This window comes from Hevea brasiliensis, chromosome 4, assembly GCF_030052815.1.
Source record: "Hevea brasiliensis isolate MT/VB/25A 57/8 chromosome 4, ASM3005281v1, whole genome shotgun sequence".
Lineage (NCBI taxonomy): Eukaryota > Viridiplantae > Streptophyta > Magnoliopsida > Malpighiales > Euphorbiaceae > Hevea > Hevea brasiliensis.
The window spans coordinates 53472154-53482567 of NC_079496.1; the positions used below are offsets into that span (position 1 = coordinate 53472154).

The following is a 10414-nucleotide window of genomic DNA, read 5'->3' on the forward strand; positions in this document are numbered from 1 at the left end:
CCATTCATGTTTTAGTCATGGGATTCACAAATCTAGCAGGTCGGACCAAATTGATAGAGTTAGGAATAAAGCAAAACAAATGTGATAGAAATGGGAGAAGAAATTAATATTGTATTACTAAAATTATCTCAAGATTATAATAAATCTCTCAATGCAGCAATATTCTCATCTCCTCTCTTTTGGACACAGAAGAAACAAATAGAAAAGAAATAACCAGGAGACCTCTCTCGAACTAGCTCAAGCTAGCCCTAGCAATGCTGAATCAAATGAGATAAAAACCAGAATGCCTATATCAGCTCAGAAGCTGATACACTTGAATTGTATAGATGTTTTTTAGCACATTTGTATTCTAAATCATAGCATTTAGGCAAGTATTTTCATGCATAGTAGTTGATTTCATTAGTTCTGATAAATTCTGTTGCCAAGCCCTTAATTCTATGTTTTCTGCATTATTTTAGGTGTTTGGGTGAAGCCCCAAAGGATGGGAGTGCAAAGGAAAGCTTGGAGAGGTAAAAAGACAAAGAATTGCTGCTGATACAAAGTACACGAGGCATGTAAACCAAGCCCCAGACCCGTGTAACTCTCTGCCAGAAGAAAGTCAAGAGAATCAATGAGAAACACAAGTACACAGATCGTGTAAGTAGACCCGTGTAATCTGCAGGGACCCGTGTAAGTCTCTGCCAGGCGCAAGCTTGAAGAACCTTATGGGAACAATAATACACAGCCCATGTAATAAGGCCCGTGTAGTTGGCACAGACCCATGTAACTCTCCGTGCCATAATAAGACCACGCGATTCTCCTCTAGCAAGTTACATGGCCCTACTTTGCGGGACCCATGTAGTGACACACGGGCCATGTACTATGCTGCAGCCTATTTTTCGACTTGAATTCCCCTCCTATTTTCTTATTCGAACGAGACTCGTAAAGCCTTTCAGACTCAAAATGACCTAACCCTAGAGCAACAAATATAAATAGAAAAGAAAACATCAGGAAGAGAGGTCGATCACTGTCATCGGGACTACTGCTGAAGGTTGTTGTTGTTGGACTCTACATCAGTACCAAAATAAGTTTTCCAGCTAAAGCTCCACAAGATCAAAGCTCCAAACTCTCTTTGGTTCCTTCGTTTCATCTCCTTAGACAGATTTTATTATTTTATTTCTTCTGCATAACTCTCTTTTTATTATTTTTACTTTTTATCATAACATTTGCTGAACTCACCATGAGTAAGTAGCTTTCTTATTCTAGATTTGGGAGAGTAGCTCTTGTAATTATTATTATGGATGAACGCTGAGTTTTATTTATTGGATTTGAGATTCGTTTCTTGATTTAATTTATTGCAATCTTAATGCATGCTACGTGTTGGTACCCACTTAGTTATGATTGTAAATGTTAATTAAAGGACTGAAAGGTGAAGATTAACATTAGAAAATCAAGATCTTGAACCTAGGAATTCTGACCTAGACATAGGCTGATACCTTTGTGGAACCTAAAAATTGGTCAAAGGTCTTAAAGGATTTTAATTAATTTGATCACCACGAAAGTAGGGTTCGAGTTAATTAGAATAAACCCAAGATGCCTTGAGAGAGGATTTAGGAGAACTTAGGACTGATTTCCATCAAGGAAAACGATCTTCAATTTAGTAAATAAATGAGATAACATCCCTAGTAAGATTTAAGTGTGAAATCTTAATTCCAGAATTGCTTCAAAAAAATTATTTCGTTTTAAGTTTACCATTTTAGTGTTTAAAGTTAATAAACTTCATTCTCTAAGTATTCGATAGCCTAGGCAGTCAAGATTTCAGTGTAGATTGGTACTTGCTAAACAAAATTTCTCGTGGGAATGGTACTCTACTTATCACTTTATTACTTGTTAGCGATACATGCACTTGCGGTGATTGCAAAATAGCAAAACAAGTTTTTAGCACCGTTACCGGGGAATTTTGGTTTTAGTAATATCAAGCGATAGGCAATTTAGTTAATTTAGGCAATTATATTTATTATTTAATTTTATTTTACTGGTTTTATTTCTTTTCTTTTCTTTCAGGTGCCCGATCTGGTATATGACCAAAACAAAGCCAGAAGAAATTTTGGATTGTGATATAGAAATAGACAAAACTTTGAAAGCCATCAGGAGGGAAAGGAAACATCAAGAGCACGGTCAAGGAGATCCTGAAATCCCAACCATGGCCGATAATAATGACAGACCAAGACTCTTGAGAGATTATAGAGCTCCATCTGTCCAAGGATTTCAGCTCAGTGTCACTAAACCCACAGTGGAAGCCAACAACTTTGAATTAAAACCAGCATGGCTCCAAATGATTCAACAAACCCAGTTTGCAGGTTCACCAACAGAAGACCCACAATTCTATGTGATACATTTAAGATGAATGGAGTGTCTGATCAAGCAACAAGACTCAGAGCATTACAATTCTCCCTTCGGGACAGAGCAAGGAAGTGGTTACTTTCCCAATCGACTGGAACATTTACTACCTGGGAAAACCTCTCTCAAGCTTTTTTAGTGAGGTATTTCCCACCTACAAAGACTGCAAAGCTAAGGCTTGAGCTCAACACCTTCAGACAAAAGGAAGGAGAGTCACTCTATGACGCTTGGGAAAGATATAAAGACCTGCAAAGGGAATGTCCACACCATGGCTTAGAAGATTGGCTATTGGTGCAAAATTTCTATAATGGATTACTAGCCTCTATAAGGAGCACAGTTGATTCAGCTGCAGAGGGTGATCTAATGGAGAAAATAGTGCCACAAGCACTTGAACTTCTAGAAAGGGTTGCATACCATAATTATGAGTGGTCAATTGAAAGAGGAAATGCAAGAAGAACTGCAGGGGTCCTGGAAGTAGATGCCCTAAGCATGATAAATGCCCAGTTTGATCAGCTCACAAAGAAACTCAAAAGAATGCAAGCCAACACAGTTGGTACAAATAGTCAACATGAGGATAGCTATGAAGGAGGATACATGAATTCAGAATACAGCAATTTCAATGAACCTACAGAACAGATGAACTATGTGAATAATGGAGGAAACTTCAACCAGAGGCAGCCAAATTGTAACGATCGGGCTCCAACCACTAGAGGAATTGTCCGCTTTGGCCATAAGCCTCATGGTTTTGTCCCTTAGGTGGAATGGAGAACTTCCCAGGAGGTCACCCATCCAAGGATTTCTCTCAAGCGAGCACGCTTAACCCTAGAGTTCTTCCAACTCTCCAGGCCATTCCACCAAAAGGCGCCTCTAGTGATTAATTCCCCCATCTTATATATCATTACTTTTTAAACCCAAGACTATCTCCGTGCTTTACCAATGTGAGATTTGCCTAAGGGACCTTTCTCCCCCATTTCGGGACTCAGCGTGCTCGCTGAGGTTTGCCCCACTATTGCTCATGAGGCCACGCGAGCGGCTCTAAAACCAATTATAACGATCGGGCTCCAACCACTAATGGAATTGTCCACTTTGGCCATAAGCCTCATGGTTTTGTCCCTTAGGTGGAATGGAAAACTTCCCAGGAGGTCACCCATCCTAGGATTTCTCTCAAGCGAGCACGCTTAACCCTGGAGTTCTTCCAACTCTCCAGGCCATTCCACCAAAAGGTGCCTCTAGTGATTAGTTCCCCCATCTTATATATCATTACTTTTTAAACCCAAGACCATCTCCGTGCTTTTCCGATGTGGGATTTGCCTAAGGGACCTTTTGTTTGTTCATTTGGCCATAACTTGAGCTAGGCAGGTCTAAATGACCTAAAATTTTACCAGTGGATAGATGAGATATAGACTTAAAACTTTCATGAAGAACACAAACCCAAATTATGCCATTAACCAAGTCATTTGGCCACCTAAAATTGGTGACCTAAAACTGCCAGAACCAAAATTTTGCCCAGAAATCTGGGTTAAGTCCAATCCGGCAGCCATGGTTCAAATGGCTATAAGTTGAGCTAAAAAACTCCAATTGGAGTGATTCAAAAAGGAGAATAAACTTAAGACAATAGGGAACATTTTCTATGAAGAAAGTTTTGCCAAATTCTAACAGTAAAATGACCAATGGAACAGTGCAACTCAAGACACCAAAACTGAAAATTTGCAAATTTGCCTAAAAGACTTAGAATTTGAGTAAACAACCAAAACCAACAAATTTAGTGACCAAAATGTCGTATGTGGGTGAAGTTGGAATTCTCATTCCAATTAAGCCTTAGAAAGTCAACAAACTGACTTGAATAGTATCATGAATAGTAACTCCAAAATAAAAATTTCCAAGAATATTAGTTTAAGCATATTTGGGCTAGAATCAAGTATTTACGAATTAATTATTGGATTTATTGTGAAATAAGATACTGAAATACTATAAATTTTGTGTTTCAGCTAAAAAAGACCCGAAAGGTATAAGGGACTGAGTCAAGGCCTTGAGGCGGCTCATGTCAGGTTCGTGCACAATAAACTTAAAATTCTTTGTTTCTACTTGACAATTCTTGAAATAAATGTTGTGAATAATTTTGATTGTTATGGCTTTGAAAATATTATTTGAAAAATAGTGTGTTGCCTACTTTATAAATGAAAAAATTAGAATGAAATATGATTTGTGAATTATATAAAATATTTGAATAACTTGATTTAAATTGTTTTTAATTCACAGTTGGCATGACAATATTAATATGTTCCTCCTCCACTTGTGGGGTGAGTTTGATATTTGATCACTTTCCTCCCTCTCTAGCTTTCCAGTCTAAGGGGCGAGTTTAGATGAGTACTCATTAGCTAGCTAGCCACCTCCCTCATTGATTTCGATTAGTGGGGTGAGTATACCTTGTCGTGATGTACACACGACATGTTTGGAAATTTTGTGTCATGTCTTAAGTTGTGTTATTGTTTGGCAACACTATGTTTATTAAATTGTTTCATCAAGTTGTACTATATTAAGCTTTGTAAATTATGAGTTGTTATAAATGTGATTTGAGAAAAAAAAAATTGTGAAATGCGATTATGAGATTTTTGAATGATGATTTGTTCATAAATGTTTTATATTATGCATTTTATGCTTTATTGTGCACCACTGAGTATTTATATACTCAGCGATAGCTTTAACTTGCTGTCGCAGATAGGGAAAAGGACATAGCAGCAGAGCAAGCTGCTACAGTTAGAGAGGAGAACAATTGAAGAATTTTTGTACGGGTATTTGTCTATACCCTGATAGTTTAGTTTGATGTAAATATGATAGTATGCATATGTATCTCTGTAATTTGAGCAGTTGTACAGATAAAATTGTAATAATATTATTTTTGAGATTTCGCATCTGTAAATTAACTTATGCTAGGCAAATCCCACATCGGCAAAACACGGGAGAGATGCTGGGTTTATAAGATGGTGGTTCGTAACCCCTAGTGACGCGTTTTAAAATCGTGAGGGCTTCAGCCCAGAGTGGACAATATCACTAGTGGGCCAGGCCATTACACAAATAATCCGTATTCAAATACTTACAACCCTAGATGGAGAAACCACCCAAATTTCTCATGGTCCAATCAGCAGAACCAGCCAATAAACAAGCAACAAGGGTACAAACCTCCAAAGACTTCGGATTTGAGCAGGTCGAACTTTGCACAGCTATCACTACCTCTCCAACCTCAACAACCTGAACCAAAAATGACCATGGAAACCATGATGGAAGGATTCCCAGCAGCTCAACAACAACAAACTGAATTGATTAAACAGCTGACTTCCAGAATGGACCAACTTCCTACCCATAACAAGATGCTAGAGAATCAAATCGCTCAGCAACCAAGTTCTTCAAGTAAGGCTACTGGCAAACTGCCTAGTCAACCAGAAATGAATCCAAGGGAGCATTGCAAAGCAGTTGCACTGAGGAGTGGGAGAACTCTAGTACAACCAGAGGTAGAATCGATAGAGGAAACCATAGAAAATTCTAAAGACCAAGCAGAGAAAAAGGAGAAAGAAGCTAAGAAAGATCAGGAAGAGGAAGCAAGGAAGACCAAGAAATTATTAAAACCATACCAGCCTCCCCTACCTTTTCCTCAGAGATTTCAGAAAGCCAAACTGGACAAGCAGTTTGGGAAGTTTTTGGAAGTTTTATAGAAACTTTACATTAACATCCCCTTCACTGAAGCACTTTCTCGGATGCCATCTTATGCCAAATTTCTTAAGGAAACTCTGTTAAAGAAAAGGAAGCTAGAAGACTATGGAACAATAGCTCTAATAGAGGAATGCAGTGCCATTCTACAAAATAAACTGCCTCCAAAGTTGAAGGATCTAGGAAGCTTCTCCATACCCTATATCATTGGTAACAAGAAAATAGATAAGGCCCTCTGCGATCTTGGGGCAAGCGTCAGTCTAATGCCTTTATCAATATGCAAAAAGCTGGAGATCGGGGAACTGAAACCCACAATAATCTCATTGAAATTGGCTGATCGATCCATTAAATATCCTATAGGGATACTTGAGAACATCCCTATCAAAGTGGGCAAATTCTTCATTCCAATGAACTTTATTGCCCTTGAGATGGAAGAAGATGTCCAAATTCCTATCATCTTGGGAAGACCATTCTTGCCAACCGCTGGAGCCATCATAGATGTCAAAAATGGACGATTAACCCTCAAGGTAGGAGAAGAGGAAGTGGAGTTCAACTTGTTCGACACAATGAAACACAAATTTGAACCTGATGAATGCTTCAAGGTTGACATAATTGACAAACAAGTTAAAGAGGAATTTCGTAAGACACATCCTAAAGATCCTCTTGAAGCATGTATTGTGCATAGCCATACAGTGGATGATGAAATACAGAAATAGCAGCATGTGCACAACAGTTGGCAGCTCCTCCACCCTTACCCTTAGCTAAGGCTTCCAAGATGGAGGATTTGAATGAGGAACAAACCGAAGGTAAGCTCCAAGAAAACGCTAAAAAGGTAGAGCTTAAACCTCTTCCGTCTTCGCTAAGGTATGCATTTCTGGACTCAAATTCTAAATATCCTGTTATAATCAATGCTAGCCTGTCTAAGTTAGAAGAGGAAAAATTGTTAAGAGAACTTAGGATCCATAGCAAAGCATTAGGGTATAAAATAGAAGACCTGAAGGGGATCAACCCTTCAATTTGCATGCATAGGATACCCATGGAAGAAAATAGTAAACCCACAATCGAACATCAAAGAAGACTAAACCCAAATGTGAAAGAAGTAATCGAGAAAGAAATTTTAAAACTATTAGATGCAGGTATCGTATACCCAATTTCTGATAGTAAATGGGTTAGTCCAGTACATGTAGTTCCTAAGAAAGGTAGGACAACTGTTATCCAAAATGCAAGCAATGAACTAATCCCTACTAGAGTAGTCACTGGTTGGCGAATGTGCATTGATTATACGAAATTGAATAGTGCCACCAGAAAAGACCATTTCCCCCTCCCCTTCATTGACCAAATGTTAGAAAGATTAGCGAGACACTCTTATTTCTGTTACCTAGATAGGTATTCAGGATTCTTTCAAATTCCTATTCACCCAGAAGATCAAGAAAAGACAACATTCACTTGTCCCTTTGGAACATTTGCATATAGGAGAATGCCTTTTGGTCTTTGTAATGCCCCTGCTACCTTTCAAAGATGCATGATGGCTATCTTTTCTGATTATATTGAAGATATCATGGAAGTTCTTATGGATGATTTTTCTGTCTATGGAACTACTTTTGATGATTGCCTAGCTAATTTATCTAAGGTGTTGCAAAGATGTGAAGAATCAAACCTGGTCCTAAATTGGAAAAAATGCCATTTCATGGTAAGGGAAGGCATAGGTCTGGGACATTTGATATCAGAAAGAGGAATTAAAGTTGATAAGGCAAAAATTGAGTTCATTGAAAATATGCAACCCCCAACATCAGTCAAGGGAGTGCGAAGCTTTTTGGGACATGCAAGATTCTGCAGAAGATTCATCAAAGACTTTTCCAAAATAGCTAAGCCACTTACTAACTTGTTAAGTCAAGATGTTTCCTTTGATTTTGATGAAAATTACCTCGTCTCCTTTAACAGAATCAAAGAGACCCTGATATCAACACCAATAATGTAGCCACCGAATTAGGAGCTACCATTTGAGGTGATGTGCGACGCAAGTGACTTTGCAGTTGGAATAGTGCTCGGGCAAAGAAAGGATAAAAAGCTCCATGCTATTTATTATGCTAGCAAGACATTAGATGAAGTGCAAATCAATTATGCTACCACAGAGAAGGAATTCCTAACAGTGGTATTTGCAATGGATAAATTCAGATCTTACCTCATCGGGTCAAAAGTCATTATATTCACAAATCATGCTGCAATCCGGTACCTTATGAACAAAAAGGAAGCAAAACCAAGACTAATTCGATGGATTCTACTCCAGCAAGAATTTGACCTTGAAATAAAGGACAAAAAGAGATCTGAAAATGTAGTAGCTGACCATCTTTCCAGACTAAAATTGGAGTATATGGAAGATTTTGAAGATTTTCCAATTGACGATTCATTTCCTGATGAGCAATTATTTGCATTCTCCAAAGCTCCATGGTACGCTGACTTTGTTAATTTTCTTGTATGCAGGGTACTACCTCCAAACATGACTTATCAACAAAGAAAGAAATTCCCACATGATCAATATTACTTATGGGAGGAACCACTACTGTATAAGAGATGTAATGATGGGCTAATAAGAAGGTGCATACCAGAGAAAGATATGGAAAGTATCATTTATCACTGCCATTCATCACTATATGGAAGACATTTTGGCACTTCAAAGACCGCAGCCAAGATTTTGCAAGCAAGATTTTACTGGCCACATTTATTTAAGGATGTAAGATCCTTTGTGCTAGCTTATGATCAATGCCAAAGAACAGGTAACAGTTCAAGGAGGAATGAAATGCCACTGCATGGTATACTTGAGATAGAATTGTTTGATGTATGAGGAATAAACTTCATGGGCCCATTCCCCTCTTCCCGTGGAAAGAAGTATATTCTGGTTGGAGTTGATTATGTGTCAAAATGGGTAGAAGCTATTGCAACACCAACAAACAATGCTAGAGTGGTCACCAAGTTCCTTAAGAAGAACATCTTCACAAGATTTGGCACACCACGAGCGATAATCAATGATGGAGGAAGCCACTTCTGCAACCAATAATTCAAAACACTACTGAAAAAGTATGGAGTGACTCACAAGGTGGCCACACCTTATCATCCTCAAACCAGCGGTCAAGTAGAAATATCAAACAGGGAACTGAAGCAGATTCTAGAGAAAACTGTAAATAGATCCAGGAAGGACTGGTGCATGAAGCTAGATGATGCACTATGGGCATACCGCACTGCATATAAAACCCCAATTGGCACAACACCCTTCCGACTGGTTTATGGAAAATCATGCCATCTCCCTGTTGAACTTGAGCATAAAGCCTACTGGGTAATTCAGGTGCTAAACCTTGACCTCAAAGCTGCTGGTGAAAAAAGGCTCTTACAACTGAATGAGTTGGAAGAAATCTGACAAGATGCATACGAAAATGCCAAAATCTTTAAGGATAAAACCAAAAGATGGCATGACAAGCGCATAGCAAGGAAAGAGATAAAAGAAGGAGATCTTGTCCTCTTATTCAACTCTAGATTGAAACTCTTTCCAAGAAAGCTGAAATCAAGATGGTTCGGACCTTTCAAGGTTACCCAAGTTTTCCCACATGGAGCAGTAGAGGTATGGAGCGAAACCTCAAGCGCATTCAAGGTCAATGGGCAGAGGCTGAAGCCTTACTTTCAGGGAGAACCCATAGAAACGGGAGTAAATTGCACTCTCAATCCTCCTACTGATAGACCATAAATAAGCAAAGTCCAATTAAAAACTATAAACAAGCACTTTTTGAGAGGCAACCCAAAATTTTTCTGAACTTTTCTTCTTTTCTTTTTCTTCAATATTGAATTTTTGTTTCGTACTTATTAGCATTTCATTTTGTAGGACTTTTGAAAAAGGGAATAGAGATCAAGAGAGGAAGGGAATCACTAAGTCAAAACCATAAAAGGGAAAATTGAACAAAATCGGGGAAGTAACTCCATTGTTAATCTTTGCATCCATTTCATGTGTTATGATGATAAAATTTTTCATCTGCCAAAGATTTGAAAAATCAAAAGTACATGGGTCATGTACTGGTAGTACATGCCCGTGTAACTTTCTAGAAGTCCATAAATTTCATGCAATCTCGACCCTTCGGGAGACAGAAATTTACACGGGTCCATATCCCGAATTACACGGACCGTGTAATGTATCTAGCAGAATAACTCAGAGACAGAAGGTTACACAGGGCTCCTTGAATTTTACATGGGCCGTGTAACATATCCAATAAAGTAACCCGAGAGACAAGAAGTTACACGGGTCCCATAGCTGATTTACACGGGCCATGTACTACGATAGATTTCA

At 38.5% G+C, this 10414-nt stretch overlaps 1 non-coding gene across 1 annotated transcript; it reads right to left on the bottom strand.

Moving 5' to 3' along the window:
- Window positions 1-2547: 2547 nt before the first annotated feature.
- LOC131179757 (small nucleolar RNA R71) lies at window positions 2548-2654 on the bottom strand. The gene has a single exon (XR_009148643.1). It is a non-coding gene; the product is annotated as a small nucleolar RNA R71 (small nucleolar RNA).
- Window positions 2655-10414: the final 7760 nt, after the last annotated feature.